The 7,760-nt window shown below is 39.0% G+C and overlaps 1 long non-coding RNA gene across 1 annotated transcript; it reads left to right on the plus strand.

Annotated features, from left to right (window-relative positions):
- The first annotated feature begins 561 nt into the window (after positions 1-561).
- On the plus strand, positions 562-7,498 carry LOC118729268. Its single transcript, XR_004991176.1, has 3 exons — positions 562-745; positions 2,200-2,202; positions 7,488-7,498. It is a non-coding gene; the product is annotated as an uncharacterized LOC118729268 (long non-coding RNA).
- Positions 7,499-7,760: the final 262 nt, after the last annotated feature.

The raw sequence follows: 7,760 nt of genomic DNA on the forward strand, positions 1-7,760 counted from the left end.
TGAAAGTAGTTTTCCGGGTTCTTCATGTTCTCCGGATAATTTAGGCTGCAGGCAGGAGGTTTTTATTTGTTTTAAAGAGTGAGCAGGAGTATGTGAATGGAAGCAGAGCTTTGCTTTCACACATTTACATTCTCATTCTGAAGTCCAAGTTCCAGGAGACCATATGGCTGTCAGATGTCCGGGTTGTCCCACAGTCCAATGCCTCCAGTTTGTAAGCTTTTGTGACACAAAAGGGTTCACGCATTTGACCAGCTGAAGCCAAATGAAATTTTATTAGCCGATTTCTCCTGTATTTCGGGGCTCTTTCCCTAGGCGTCTACAGTTATTTGAAAATGACAAATAAACACGTAAATTGTTAAAATAATTGATTTAAATAATTCACAAGGATATACCATCGATTCAATGCAGGGCTAAGAGAATGCGTTATAATTTGTATCATCCTGAGTCTTTTCATCAACAATATTAAGCCTCTTCCTAGGGGGACCAGGAGGGCCTCACATACATATAATGATTTCACATTATCTCTAAATAAGCGAATTCAAAGTTACAAACTGACACTTACATGATGCTTTTGCCATCCCTGAGATTAAGAGTTATGTCCTGGTCATTTCGTAAGGACTCTGCCCCAGAAAGTCAGTTTTGCATGATCCAGAGCTGCAGTCTGAGCGCCGTTGCACTCCCTCCTTCTGCTACCGCTGCCCTTGTCTGCTGTCACCACTCCCTGACACTTGTCAGTTGAGAATAGGTTAATAAATAAATAAATAAATAAATAAATAAATAAATAAATTCAGATCTAATTCCCTTTATCTGTTTTACTTTTAAGTTCAAATAATTGAATGAAATTGGGTTTTTGGAATATCTATTAATTTCAGATATCTCTGTTAGCTTTGGTGTCACATGCTAGCAATAACTGAGAGTCAGTTAATTTTTATTTCACACATATTGAGCTCATCTTTGTAGGTGCCTCTAAGGTAAGATCATTTAATTTCTTTATAAGTGAAACCTATATTTCCAGGACCACCACTAGAATGGATTTGAGTCTGACACTCTATTCCCTCCTGCCACGTTAAAAATAAATCTAAGATTGTAAATCCCCCCCAAAAAACAAAACAACAAAACAAAACAACCCCCACAAAGTTGTAAACTGAGATAGTTGAAAGTTTTCATTATGGAAAAACTTTTGTGTCCTAAGTAAGTCATTCCTTGTAGTGTACTATGAACTGATACAGTTTTAGAGACCATAGGTTACATGCTATTTCCGATCAAATGAATGAGATTGTTTGCGCCAGTCATTGAAATAGGGGAAAATTTGAGGCCACTTTGGCATTACTTTTCACTCTTAAAATTAAATACACCAAAAGTCTCAATAAAATTCAGTGTTTTGGAGTTTTTTCTGTTTCTGATCCTCCAGTAACTTGTTAGTTCCAAAGGCCCTATAATAACTAGGATGGTATTTTCCTCCAGGTAAGATGGAAGAGACTTGAAGGGACATTTCCCAGGTTTCTCAGTTCTCAGAGCCACAGGGGAGTGGGAACTTAGGCTTCCTGAACTGCCCTTGTGTCGGTGGCCCCCTAACCCCCCTCCCAAGTGCCTCGCTTTGGTAGAGGAGGCCTAAGCTTAATTTTTTCCCCTTCAGAAGAGACTCCATCCACCCTTTCCACCTAAGCTCTGGGAAGCTATGTCAGTGTTCCTGCATGTGCTGTTGCTGTGCTTCTTTATTCTTCACTAGGAAATGAAGAAGCAGCCTGAGTCAGCAGAAATTCTGGAGCAGGGAACTCAGCACCTGCTGTCCATTTTCCTAAAATGGAAAGGAAAAGAGAGTAATTAACCCGAGCAGGGTAAGGGAGCTGAGAGATTCCTCACTGTCAGCTCTGGGAGAGAGTAAAGGTTAAAACCTGGCTGGCAGAACAGAAAGCACTCTCTTTGGAAGTAAATAACAGCATGGTGGCAATTGATGTTGTTGAAAGTTTCAAATCTTCCCCACCTAAAACTGTATGGCGTATCACAGCTTGCAAAACCATTCACATTCATTTCATTTTTCTCAACAACCAGTTAAACCTGAAAAGGAGTGAAAATTAAGTGAGGTCAATCTGGCTTCACCCATTATTTCAAACCAGTTAAACCTGAAAGTGAGAATAAGCGTTTCATTTCTATGTTACAGGATGGATAAGAGAATCTTGTATAGATTCATACAGGTAGAAAGTGGAGAGAAGCCAGGAACCATTCAAACCATATATATACGGGATGTCCCCCCAAATTAAAATAATGTATACAAAATTTGAATGATTATAAAGTCAGTGTTTATTAACATACCGTTCATTTTCAAAATTTGAAAGAATCCACAGAAATGAATAAATTTTGTTGTTGATGATGTCTGTTTTCAAACTGATGGCTATTCTGGTCCCAGCAGCTATCATTCGAAGCTGTGGAATAGCAAACATCAAGAATCATTTCATTTGGTATTATTTGCATTCGGTTCATTGGCAGTTGCTAGTTTTGTACTGTAAACTTTATCTTTTAAGTACCTCCATAAAAAAGTCTAGTGGCACTTTAGGATAAATTTTCCATGTTTAAAGATTAATCTGGCTTCACCCATTATTTCAAACCAATTAAACCTGAAAAAGAGTGAAAATTAAATAAGTTATTATCTGCTAAAGTGTGTATACATTTTTTGGGACACTTTATATATATATATATATATATATATATATATATATATATATATATATATATATCTCAACAGTACAACAATTGAAATTTCTTTTGAGAGCCAAAATTTTTTAAATTTAAACTTGTTCTAATGCCACTTCTTCAAAATAGACTCTCTTAGGCCATGGTATCTTGTAGAAGAGATACACTTGAGGTGCCAAAGAGCCGCATGTGGCTCGAGAGCTGCAGTTTGCTGATCACTGGTGTAGGGTAAGTATAGTGCTGAGAGCTGGAGAATCAGTAATGAGCAAAGACCAAACCTGATCTCAAGGAGCTTTCATTTTAGTGGAGGAGACACATATCATTAATCAAAGGAAAACAGTAACAAGAAAAAGATAAAACTGCAGCTGTGACAGTTATTAAAAAGATGAGGAAAGGGCTTTCTGGGTAGATGGAACTGGATGAGCAATGGTTACAGGAACTGAGGAGTCATGGTGAGTAGAGGGGTTGAAAGGAGACCGAAGTAGCTAGGGAGAGTGGGGAGTATCATGGGAGAGATGAGGCTGAAGGCTAGTGGTGTGGGACAATGCAGGGTCTCTCAGGCTGTTAAGAACTTTTTTTTGGCTTCTTACTCATTACTATTAATGAATGAATGAATGAATGAATGTTTTTTAGGGGTTATTGAGGTATAATTTATGTTCAACAAAATTCACTTTTTTTTAGGTGTACTGTTATATGAATTTTGATTTTCTAGGCCAGTGGTTGGTTAACTCAATTAGTTAACAGAGCCAAATATCAGCAGCACAACGATTGAAATTTCTTTTGAGAGCCAAGTTTTTTATTTTTATTATTTTTTTAATACATTTTATTGATTTTTTACAGAGAGGAAGGGAGAGGGATAGAATATGAGAAACATCGGTGAGAGAGAAACATCAATTAGCTGCCTCCTGCACAATCCCTACTGGGGATGTGCCTGCAACCAAGGTACATGCCCTTGACCAGAATCAAACCTGGGACCTGCAGTCTGCAGGCCCATGCTCTATCCACTGAGCCAAACTGGTTTTGGCAAGAGCCAAATTTTTTAAACTTCTTCTAATGCCACTTCTTCAAAATAGACTTGCCCAGGCCATGGTATTTTGTGGAAGAGCCACACTCAAGGGGCCAAAGAGCTGCATGTGGCTTGTGAGCCACAGTTTGCCGACCACAGTTCTAGGCTATTTCTATGATAGCCATCACTTCTTTTTTTTTCTTTCAGGCCTACCCTAAAGGACTCATTCTAATTTAATTTCCTTCTTAAAGAGTTTATTTGATCTACATATAACTACAATTTGGCATATAGGGAGTTAGGGCTTCCATATATGAATTTTGTGGAATTCATACCAGATATGAGTACATCTTTTTGGGGGATCACCATTCAGCCCAATATAAATACATAATTTTCAATTGAAGTCATAAAAAAAGGTTAAATATAATCTACCATGCCCTATTTACCAATGTAGGCAAGTGTAAATACATGTAAGAGGTAGTCTCATCAATATAGTTGAAATTTCAGAGAAAAGGAGCTGCTGAAACTTAACTAGAAAAATGACTTCCATGGAATAGTCATTGTTAGCATATTAAAAAATCTCATGCTGATATTTATTTGGGAACATTTTTTAAAAACTCTCCTTTTCGTGTATGGATTTATAGCCAGATGTGTGAAGATAACAATAGAGAAGAATTCTCCCTCAATTAAGGGAAAACATGTTATTTAAGCGGAGGCATAATTTATCCTATACCCTGTAATTGCCTGACTTTAATGAGGAAATAAAGTGAATTCCAATATACTTTCCTGGGAACTATTCCAGCTCTCAGTACTTTGCTGCAGTGGGGAGCCAGGCAGTGACTGTTCACAGAGAGATGGCCAAAAGTCCACATCCATAAACACAAGTAGGTTGCTTTCTTGGTGGTGTTGTCTTTAATTAAAAAGTAAGTGAACCAACCTATATTCTATATATGCATAAAAAATAGAGAAATATGCTAATTAACCGGGGCACCATAACGAGGTGGAGGTTGTGGGCACAGTGTTGGGGTGGGGTGGCAGGGGCCTCCTTGTGCATGGGCTGGGGAGGGCCGGATCAGCAGCGGCCACGGCTGCTTCAGGGGCCAAAGAGGGAGGCAGGGCTGGACCAGCGACTCTAGGGTGGGTAGTGCTGTGGGATTTCGAATCGCCCGCTGGGCTCCTAGTGTTAATATATAAACAGTAGTTGCAGAGATATATCTTACACCAACCATGTTCATGGTACCAGGACACTTGAGCACATAAAAGTTACAAATGTTAAAGAAAATCACACCGATTTTTATAAAACATCCCCTGTCTTGTCCTTTGCTTCAGAGAAATCTAAACTCATTTTATATTTATTCCTTCTCCAGACCATGAGCTCTTCTGCATTGCCCGTATACAGTGCTCCCACTTCCCCTTTCATTTCCAATCTGCCTGGTTCTTCCTTTTACCTTCAGAAGTATGGGCATAGAATTGGGCTTCAGGCAAAACAGAAACTCATTCAGAATTCACGATAATTTGACCAGGCACCTGGTTGAATAATATCTCCCTTCCCCAAAGCAACTTGGTATTGTGCTGTATATTTTTTAAATTTAAGCCTTTTTAAAATTTTTAAATATATATATTATTGATTTTTTTCAGAGAGGAAGAGAGAGTTAGAAACATCGATGAGAGAGAAACATTGACCAGCTGCCTCCTGCACACCTCCTACTGGGGATGTGCCTACAACCAAGGTACATGCCCTTGACCAGAATAGAACCCAGGACCTGTCAGTCCACCACTCTATCCACTGAGCCAAACCGGTTTCAACTGTTTAAGCCTTCCTAATAGATGTGTAGTGAGATCTCACTGTGGTTTTAACATGTATTTCTCTAACGATTAATGATGTTGAGCATCACTTCATGGATTTATTTAGGCATCCAGATCTTTTGCCCAATTTAAAATTGAGTTGTTTTCTTATTATTGCATTTTGAAAGTTCTTTGTATATTCTAATTACTAGTCTTTTTAAAAAATCAGATATGTGTTCCAAACTATATCTGGAGATATGTCTTGCAATATTTCATCACATCTATATCTTGGGAGATGTATGTTCTTCTGAGCTGGGTTTTGTCTTTTCACTCTCTTAAACAACTTGTGTTTTTTAGTTTGACCATACATGACCTTGTTTCTTGTGTTTCTTTCTTTTTTCTCTCTATTATTTTCACTTCCTCAACCCACCCTCTGAACATAATGTAAACATGAACTTGGGCCAGCTCACTACACAACCTCCCTACTTCCCTCTTCTCCTGCCCCATAATTAAAGAATAGCCTAAATTGTTCCCAAGCAGTTTTGGATTCTATAATCATTCATTCACAGAAACATCATTTACATTTATTAAAGTGAAAAACACTCCATGCAAATATGGACACTAAACATCCATAAACATTAATATTCCAAGTTGAATATTTACGATTTGGGTCTGGAAGACAGACTTAGATGGATACATATTTGTATTATTAAGGGGGGAAAAATCCATGAGTAAGTTTATAGATTACCATTTCCTTTCTTAATTTATTTAAATAGTAACCCAGAGTGAAAATTGAAAAACTAAAGTCTATCCCCCTCCACTGCAATCAACACTTTAACATTTTACTCTTTCCTTTTTTTTCTTATTAAAAGAACAACAACAAACAAGCATACACCCCAAAATCTTTTTTGATTTATTCTTTGTGCCAGGCATGGAGCTAGGCATTGGTGACAGAGATATCAGTAAGGCTCACTTCCTGCCCTCCAGGAACACAGATTTCATGGGGGAGGTGGACCCTTTAACTGATAATTTTTGTTTTGTTTTTTTAAAATATATTTTTATTGATTTCAGAGAGGAAGGGAGAGGGAGAGAGAGATAGAAACATCAATGTTGAGAGGGAATCATTGATTGGCTGCCTCCTGCATGTTCCCTACTGGGGATCGAGCCTGCAACCCTAGCATATGCCCTTGACTGAAATCAAACTTGGGACCTTTCAGTAGGCAGGACTGACGCTCTATCTACTGAGCCAAACCAGCTAGGGCATTAACTGATAGTTTTAAGTGTCATGGTGAAGGGATAGTCCATGCTTATTGAGAGCCTACTGCATGTAGGCTTTGTTGTAAGTGCTTTACATATGTAATCCTTTTTACAGTCCTATGAATTTGATATGTATAATAGTACTTCCCTCCCATTTACAGATGATGACACTGAGGGTCAGGAAGGTTGAGGTCACACAGGTAGAAAATGGTGGAAGTAAGTGCAAAATACTATTGGACTTTGGAGAAGGAAGGACTAGTTCAGCTAGGGGTTGAAAATGGCCTCCTTTTCATCTGGGCCTTCAAAAGGTGATGCAGAGCTTTGAAAGAGGAGGGGGAAGGTGCCCCAGCACCTCTAGAAGAGGAAGCAAAGGCTCAGAAAGCATCTGTGGAGATTTGGAAATACCCAGTCGAAGGGCTGCTGCATGTGGATTGCAGGAAATGTCTTCACCTTTCATTATCGTGCACATTTGGGGACAGTGAAAAATCACAGATTAAGCAACCGCTGGAGACTTCCAAGATCTTTAAGACCCTCTCATTGTACAGATAAGGAAACTGAGGCCTAGAGAGCTCCAGCGATTTCTCTGATGTTCTAGGTCGAGAAGATCACCACTCTTCCCTTTATTAGCTACAGTAATTCATGGCAGCAGGTTCAGTGATTAGTTGTCTCGGGGTGCCTCTGGGGCATCAGATCTGGCAATCACCTTCCCTGTTGTAATCTGCCTCTGGGCTAGTCTCAGCTGCTCTTTGAGAAAAATCAGATGTGACAACTGGTCCCTAGCCTCAAACTCAGTGACCTTCCTGTTCCTGACCCTCCCCACCCCAAGGGATTGTACGTTTTATTTATTTATTTATTTATTTATTTATTTATTTATTTATTTGATTATGGTATCACATAATTGTCCTCATCCCCCCATTCCCATCCCAAACCCCTCCCTACATATGCCCCCACCCCCCTGTTGTCCATGGCCACTGGCTAGGCCCATATGCATGCACACATGTTCTTTGGTTGATCTCTTCCCCTT

Source organism: Pipistrellus kuhlii, unplaced genomic scaffold (assembly GCF_014108245.1).
Source record: "Pipistrellus kuhlii isolate mPipKuh1 unplaced genomic scaffold, mPipKuh1.p scaffold_m20_p_3, whole genome shotgun sequence".
NCBI classification, from domain to species: Eukaryota; Metazoa; Chordata; class Mammalia; order Chiroptera; family Vespertilionidae; genus Pipistrellus; species Pipistrellus kuhlii.